The sequence below is a fragment of the Triticum dicoccoides genome, chromosome 1A (genome assembly GCF_002162155.2).
Source record: "Triticum dicoccoides isolate Atlit2015 ecotype Zavitan chromosome 1A, WEW_v2.0, whole genome shotgun sequence".
Taxonomy (NCBI): Eukaryota; Viridiplantae; Streptophyta; class Magnoliopsida; order Poales; family Poaceae; genus Triticum; species Triticum dicoccoides.
The window spans coordinates 306,283,613-306,292,543 of NC_041380.1; positions in this window are offsets into that span (position 1 = coordinate 306,283,613).

Consider the following 8,931-nt stretch of genomic DNA (forward strand, 5'->3'; position numbering starts at 1 on the left):
TAATGGGCCTTCATGGGCCATAGTGGAAGAGAGGAGGCAGCAGCCAGGTGGAGGCACGCGCCCCCAAGCCCAAACCGAATTGGACTAGGGGTTGGGGGGGCCTTTCCTTTCTCTCCACCTCCTCTTTACCCCTTCTCCTTGTAGGAATAGGAAGGGGGGCGTATCCTACTTGGAGTAGGACTCCCCCCTTGTGCGCACCACCTTGGCCGGCCTCCTCCTCCCTCCCTCCTTTATATACGTGTGGAGGGGCACCCTATAAAAAAGAAGTTTCTCTTAACCGTGTGCGGTGCCCCCCTCCAGAGTTACACACCTCAGTCATATCATCGTAGTGCTTAGGCGAAGCCCTGCGCTGGTAACTTCATCATCACTGTCGCCACGCCGTCGTGCTGACGGAACTCTCCCTCGGCCTCAACTGGATCAAGAGTTCGAGGGACATCACCGAGCTGAATGTGTGCTGATCACGGAGGTGCCATACGTTCGGTACTTGGATCGATTGGATCGCGAAGACATTCGACTACATCAACTGCGTTACTAAACGCTTCCGCTTTCGGTGTACGAGGGTACGTGGACACACTCTCCCCTCTCGTTGCTATGCATCTCCTAGATGGATCTTGCGTGATCGTACGTAATTTTTTTTTGAAATACTACGTTCCCCAACAGTGGCATCAGAGCCAGGTCTATGCATAGATGTTATATGCATGAGTAGAACACAAAGAGTTGTGGGCGATAATAGTCATACTGCTTACCAGCATGTAATACTTTGATTCAACGATATTGTTGGATGAAGCGGCCCAGACCGACATTATATGACCACGTTCATGAGACTAGTTCTACCGCCGTGCTTCGCACATAGGTGGCTATTGGGTGTTTGTTTCTCCAACTTTAGTTGAATCGAGTTTGACCATGCCCGGTCCTCGTTGAAGGTTAAAACAACACACTTGACAAAAAATCATTGTGGTTTTGATCCCTAGGTAAGAACGATTCTTGCTAGAAGCCCGTAGCAGCCACGTAAAACTTGCAACAACAAAGTAGAGGACATCTAACTTGTTTTTGCAGGGCTTGCTGTGATGTGATATGGTCAAGACGTGATGATATATAATTTTTTGTATGAGATGATCATGTTTTGTAACAGTTATCGGCAACTGGCAGGAGCCATATGGTTGTCGCTTTATTGTATGAAATGCAATCGCCATGTAATTGCTTTACTTCATCACTAAGCGGTAGCGATAGTCGTAGAAGCAATACTTGGCGAGACGACAATGATGCTTCGATGGAGATCAAGGTGTCAAGCTGATGATGATGGTGATCATGATGGTGCTTTAGAGATGGAGATCAAAGGCACAAGATGATGATGATGGCCATATCATATCACTTATTTGATTGCATGTGATGTTTATCATTTTATGCATCTTATTTTGCTTAGTACAGCGGTAGCATTATAAGATGATCTCTCACTAAATTTCAAGGTACAAGTGTTCTCCCTGAGTATGCACCGTTGCGACAGTTCATCGTGCTGAGACACCACGTGATGATCGGGTGTGATAAGCTCTACGTTCACATACAACGGGTGCAAGCTAGTTTTGCACACACAGAATACTCGGGTTAAACTTGACGAGCCTAGCAAATGCAGATATGGCATCAGAACACTGAGACCGAAAGGTCGAGCATGAATCATATAGTAGATATGATCAACATAGTGATGTTCACCATTGAAAACTACTCCATCTCACGTGATGATCAGACATGGTTTAGTTGATATGGATCATGTGATCATTTAGATGACGCGAGGGATGTCTATTTAAGTGGGAGTTCTTAAGTAATATGATTAAATTGAACTTTAATTTATCATGAACTTAGTCCTGATAGTATTTGCAAATTATGTTGTAGATTAATAGCTCGAGATGTAGTTCCCCGTTTATTTTTGATATGTTCCTAGAGAAGAAAACTAAGTTGAAAATTGATAGTAGCAATGATGCGGACTAGGTCCGTAATATGAGGATCATCCTCATTGCTGCACAGAAGAATTATGTCCTTGATGCACCGCTAGGTGACAGACCTGTTGCAGGAGCACATGCAAACATTATGAACGTTTGGGAAAGCTCGGTATGATGACTACTTGATAGTTTAGTGCACCATGCTTTACCGCTTAGAACCGGGACTTCAAAAGTGTTTTGAACGCCACGGAACATATAAGATGTTCCAAGAGCTGAAATTTGTATTTTAGGCCCAAGCCTGAGTCGAGAGGTATGAGACCCCTGAAAAGTATTTTGCCTACAAGATGGAGGAGAATAGCTCAACCAGTGAGCATGTGCTCAGAATGTATGAGTACTACAATCGCTTGAATCGACTGGGAGTTAATCTTCCAGATAAGATAGTGATTGACAGAGTTCTCTAGTCACTATCACCAAGTTACTAGAATATGAAAGGGATGATGAAAACGATTCCCGAGCTCTTCAAGATGCTAAAATCGGCGAAGGTAGAAATCAAGAAAAGCATCGAGTGTTGATGGTTGACAAGACCACTAGTTTCAAGTGAAAGGGCAAGGGAAAGAAAGGGAACTTCAAGAAGAGTGGCAATCAAGTTGCCATTCCCATGAAGAAGCCCAAAGATAGACCCAAGCCTGAAAATGAGTGCTTCTAATGCAAAGGAAATGGTCACTGGAAGTGGAACTGCCCTAGATACTTGGCGGATAAGAAGGATGGCAAAGTGAACAAAGGTATATTTGATATACATGTTATTGATGTGTACTTTACTAGTGTTTATAGCAACCCCTCACTATTTGATGCTAGTCTAGTTGCTAAGAGTAGTAACTCGAAACGGGAGTTGCAAAATAAACAGAGACTAGTTAAGGGGGAGGTGATGATGTGAGTTGGAAGTGATTCCAAGGTTGATAAGATCACCATCGCACACTCCCTTTACCTTCGGGATTAGTGTTGAACCTAAAATAAATGCTATTTGGTGTTTGTGTTAGGCATAAATATGATTGGATCATGTTTATTGCAATACAGTTATTAATTTAAGTCAAAGAATAATTGTTGTTCTATTTACATGAATAAAACCTTCTATGGTCATACACTCAATATAAATGGTTTATTGAATCTCGATCATAGTGATACACATATTCATAATATTGAGGCCAAAAGATGCAAAGTTAATAATGATAGTGCAACTTATATGTGGCACTGTCGTTTAGGCCATATTGGTGTAAAGCGCATGAAGAAACTCCATGTTGATGGACTTTTGGAATCACTTGATTATGAATCATTTGATGCTTGCGAACCATGCCTCGTGGGCAAGATGACTAAGACTCCGTTCTTCGGAACAATGGAGCGAGCCACTGACTTATTGGAAATAATACATACCGATGTATGCAGTCCGATGAGTGTTGAGGCTTGCGGCGGGTATCATTATTTTCTGACCTTCACATATGATTTGAGCAGATATGGGTATATCTTCTTGATGAAACATAAGTCTGAAACAATTGAAAAGTTCAAAGAATTTCAGAGTGAAGTGGAAAATCATCGCAACAAGAAAATAAGGTTTCTACGATCTGACCATGGAGGTGAATATTTGAGTTATGAGTTTGGTCTTCATTTGGAACAATGTGGAATAGTTTCGCAACTCATGCCACCTGGAACACCATAGAGTATTGGTGTGTCTGAACGTCATAACCATACTTTATTAGATATGGTGCAATCTATGATGTCTCTTACCGACTTACCACTATCGTTTTAGGGTTATGCATTAGAGACAGCTACATTCATGTTAAATAGGGCACCATCTAAATCCGTTGAGACGACACCATATGAACTGTGGTTTGGCAAGAAACCTAAGTTGTCGTTTCTTAAAGTTTGGGGCGGCGATGCTTATGTGAAAAAGTTTCAACCTGATAAGCTCGAGCCCAAATCGGAGAAATGTGTTTTCATAGGATACCCAAAGGAAACTGTTGGGTAACCTTCTATCACAGATCTGAAGGCAAGATATTCGTTGCTAAAAATAGGATACTTTCTAGAGAAGGAGTTTCTGTCGAAAGAAGTGAGTGGGAGGAAAGTAGAACTTGATGAGGTAATTGTACCTTCTCCCGAATTGGAAAGTAGTACATCACAGAAATCAGTTCCAGTGATTCCTACACCAATTAGTGAGGAAGCTAATGATGATGATCATGAAACTTCAGATCAAGTTACTACTGAACCTCGTAGGTCAACCAGAGTACGGTCCACACCAGAGTGGTATGGTAATCCTATTCTGGAAGTCATGTTACTAGACCATGATGAACCTATGAACTATGAGGAAGCGATGATGAGCCCAGATTCCGCGAACTGGCTCGAGGCCATGAAATTTGAGATGGGATCCATGTATGAGAATAAAGTATGGACTTTGATTGACTTGCCTGATGATCGGCGAGCCATTGAGAATAAATGGATATTCAAGAGGAAGACGAACATTGATAGTAGTGTTACTATCTACACAGCTCGAATTGTCGCAAAAAGTTTTCGACAAGTTCAAGGTGTTGACTACGCTAAGATTTTCTCACTCGTAGAGATGCTTAAGTCTGTCCGAATCATGTTAGCAATTGCCACATTTTATGAAATCTGGCAAATGGATGTCAAAACTACATTCCTTGATGGATTTCTTAAAGAAGAGTTGTATATGATGCAACTAGAAGGTTTTGTCAATCCTAAAGGTGCTAGCAAAGTATGCAAGCTCCAGCGATCCATCTATGGACTGGTGCAAGCATCTCAGAGTTGGAATATATGCTTTGATAAGTTGATCAAAGCATATAGTTTTATATGGACTTGCGGTGAAGCCTGCATTTACAAGAAAGTGAGTGGGAGCACTACAACCTTTTTGATAAGTATTTGTGAATGACATATTGTTGATGGGAAATGATGTAGAATTTTCTGGAAAGCATAAAGGAGTGTTTGAAAGGAGTTTTTTTCAAAGAAAGACCTCGGTGAAGCTGCTTACATATTGGGCATCAAGATCTATAGAGATAGATCAAGACGCTTGATAAGATTTTTCAATGAGTACATACCTTGACAAGATTTTTGAAGTAGTTCAAAATGGAACAGTCAAAGAAGAAGTTCTTGCATGTATTGCAAGGTGTGAAATTGATTAAGACTCAAAACACGACCACGACAGAAAATAGAAAGAGAATGAAAGTCATTCCCTATGCCTCCGCCATAGGTTCTATAAAGTATGCTATGTCGTGTACCAAACCTTTTGTGTACCATGCCATGGGTTTGGCAAGGGGGTACGATATTGATCCAGGAGTGGATCACTTGACAGTGGTCAAAATTATCCTTAGAAGACTACGGAGATATTTCTCGGTTATGGAGGTGGTAAAGAGTTCGTCGTAAAGAGTTCGCTGATGCAAGCTTTTACACCGATCCGTATGACTCTGAGTCTCAATCTAGATACATATTGAAAGTGGGAGCAATTTGTCAGATCACAGGTTCCGGCAAAACCCTTAAGGTTCGAACTCTGGGGTGGGCGCGAAGTTCTTTCCCTCCTACCGATCCACGCCCTAGGTTTGCTAAGATTTCACGGACGAACTCTACGAACTCACAACACAAAAGACACAAGAGTTATACTGGTTCATGCCACCGTTGTGGTGTAACACCCTACTCCAGTGCGGTGGTGGTGGATTGCCTCTTGGGCTGATGATGAACAGTACAAGGGGAAGAACAGCCTCCTGAGGTTGAGGTGTTCTTGTGCTTGGTGTGTGGCTAAGGATCAGGCGAGATGCCATTGGATCAGATCTAGGTGAGATGTCTGCCTCCACGGTGGTGGCTAGTTCTATTTATATAGGCCCTGGTCCTCTCCCCAAATATTGAGCAGGAAGGGAGCCAACAACGACCAATTTGAAAGGGGACAGCTAGTACAACTTATCCTGACAAAAGCGGTCTTCGCCTGCAAAAGGCTCTGGTGGTGACGCCGCCTTGGGCTCCATGGTGACCTCCATCTTTCTGTCCTGCTGGTCTTGGTCTCGTTGCACTCATATGGAAACCTTTGCTTGACACCTCGGTACTCCGCGCCTGCGCTTGCCCCTATAGCACCAAAGAGGAAACAAGGATGCTGCGCGCGCTGGCGCCCGCCTGGTCTCGATCGTCATGGCTCACGTCACAAGAACCTCGCGAGGTTTGCCTTGCCTTGATCTCTCCACCCCTCGTGAGCCCGCCTGGTTAGGCCGCTCCTGAGGAGATCTTGCATCGTCTGCCTCACGAGGCTTGGCCCCTCGCGAGGGTCTTGAATTCCTTGTTGATGAAGATGGGCCGTACAGGCCTGCGAGCACAACCACGCCGTGGGCCGCAGGCAGACAAGTCTGGGGACCCCCGTTCCCAGAACGCCGACACAATTAGCTAGAGTAGCTCCATGCAGAGCATTGTAGACATAGAAAATTTTGAAAATACATAAGGCTCTGAATGTGACAGACCCATTGACTAAGCTTCTCTCACAAGAAAAACATGATCACACCTTAGTACTCTTTGGGTGTTAATCACATAGCGATGTGAACTAGATTATTGACTCTAGTAAAACCCTTTGGGTATTAGTCACATGGCGATGTGAACTAATCACATGGTGATGTGAACTATTGGTGTTAAATCACATGGCGACGTGAACTAGATTATTGACTCTAGTGCAAGTGGGAGACTGAAGGAAATATGCCCTAGAGGCAACAATAAAGTTGTTATTTATATTTCATTATATCATGATAAATGTTAATTATTCATGGTAGAATTGTATTAACCGGAAACTTAGTACATGTCTGAATACATAGACAAAACAGAGTGTCCCTAGTATGCCTCTACTTGACTAGCTCGTTAATCAAAGATGGTCATGTTTCCTGACCATAGACATGTGTTGTAATTTTATGAATGGGACCACATCATTAGAGAATGATGTGATGGACAAGACCCATCTGTTAGCTTAGCATTATGATCGTTGAGTTTTATTGCTATTGCTTTCTTCATGACTTATACATGTTCCTCTGACTATGAGATTATGCAACTCCTGAATACCAGAGGAACACCTTGTGTGCTATCAAACGTCACAACATAACTGGGTGATTATAAAGATGCTCTACAGGTGTCTCCGAAGGTGTTTGTTGGGTTGGCATAGATCGAGATTAGGATTTGTCACTCCGTGTATCGGAGAGGTATCTCTGGGCCCTCTCGGTAATGCTCATCACTATAAGCCTTGCAAGCAATGTAACTAATGAGTTAGTTGCAGGATGATGCATTAAGGAATGAGTAAAGAGACTTTCCGGTAACGAGATTGAACTAGGTATGGTGATACCGACGATCGAATCTCGGGCAAGTAACATACCGATGAAAAAGGGAACAATGTATGTGTTATGCGGTTTGACAATAAAGATCTTCGTAGAATATGTAAGAGCCAATATGAGCATCCAGGTTCCACTATTGGTTATTGACCGGAGATGTGTCTCGGTCATGTCTACATAGTTCTCGAACCCGTAGGGTCCGCACGCTTAATGTTCGATGACGATTTGTATTATGAGTTATGTGATTTGATGTACCGAAGGTTGTTCGGAGTCCCGAATGAGATCATGGACATTACGAGGAGTCTCGAAATGGTCGAGACATAAATATTGATATATTGGAAGGTTATATTCGGACACTGGAATGGTTCCGAAGTGTATCGGGTATTTTCCAGAGTACCGGGGGGTTACCGGAACCCCCCAGGGGTTAATGGGCCTTCATGGGCCCTAGTGGAAAAGAGGATGCATCAGCCAGGTGGAGGCGTGCACCCCCAAGCCCAAACCAAATTGGACTAGGGGTTGGTGGGCGGCCCCCCTTTCCTTTCTCTCCTCCTCCTCCTCCTCTTTCCCCCTTCTCCTTGTAGGAATAGGAAAGGGGGGGGGCACATCCTACTTGGAGTAGGACTCCCCCCCTTGGGCATGCAACCCTTGGCCAGCCTCCTCCTCGCTCCCTCCTTTATATACGTGGAGAGGGGGCACCCTAGAAAACAGAAGTTTCTCTTAACCGTGTGTGGTGCCCCCTCCACAGTTACACACCTCGATCATATCGTCATAGTGCTTAGGCGAATCCCTGCGCCGATAACTTCATCATCACCGTCGCCACGCCGTCATGCTGACGGAACTCTCCCTTGGCCTCAACTAGATCAAGAGTTTGAGGGACGTCACCGAGCTGAACGTGTGCTGATCGCGGAGGTGCCGTATGTTTAATACTTGGATCGGTTGGATCGCGAAGACGTTCGACTACATTAACCACGTTACTAAACGCTTCCGCTTTCGGTCTACGAGTGTACGTGGACACACTCTCCCTCTCGTTGCTATGCATCCCCTAGATGGATCTTGCGTGATCGTAGGTAAATTTTTTGAAATACTACGTTCCCCAATGTAAGAATATGCTTCCTCTTCTGTTCTTTAACATGTTCCTCTTTTGTTATTTTGTATTTAGTACGTACAGTATGTTCCTTGTCAGGAAGGGGAGCAGGGACATTTCCAGTCAACAGCTAATAGAGCTGGCCTGTACGTGATCGATAGGCTTTCAATTAGTAGTGGAAATACAACACCATATTTTCCAGCCAGTTCCACTTTCCCGATTTATATATCCTGGTTATGGTGTACCCCTTTTATGTACACTATGATCTGCCTAGTTGTTGTGTGCTCTTGTTATCATGGTTTGGCAATAAACTCTTTATACAGTATATTATGAACCTATCATCTGCCAACTATCCTTACTTCTGGAGCCTATTTTTTGTGTACTTGTGCTAGATTATATTAATGCACACACCATATTACAGCACACATGGGCTCTCTCATCAGAATCCAGTGATATCACACAAGGGTTTATAGGGCACCCCTATATTAGAATATCCTCTGCATTACAAGATAATCTCACTACCATTTATGTTTTCATGCTTCTCAAATATTATACATAATCA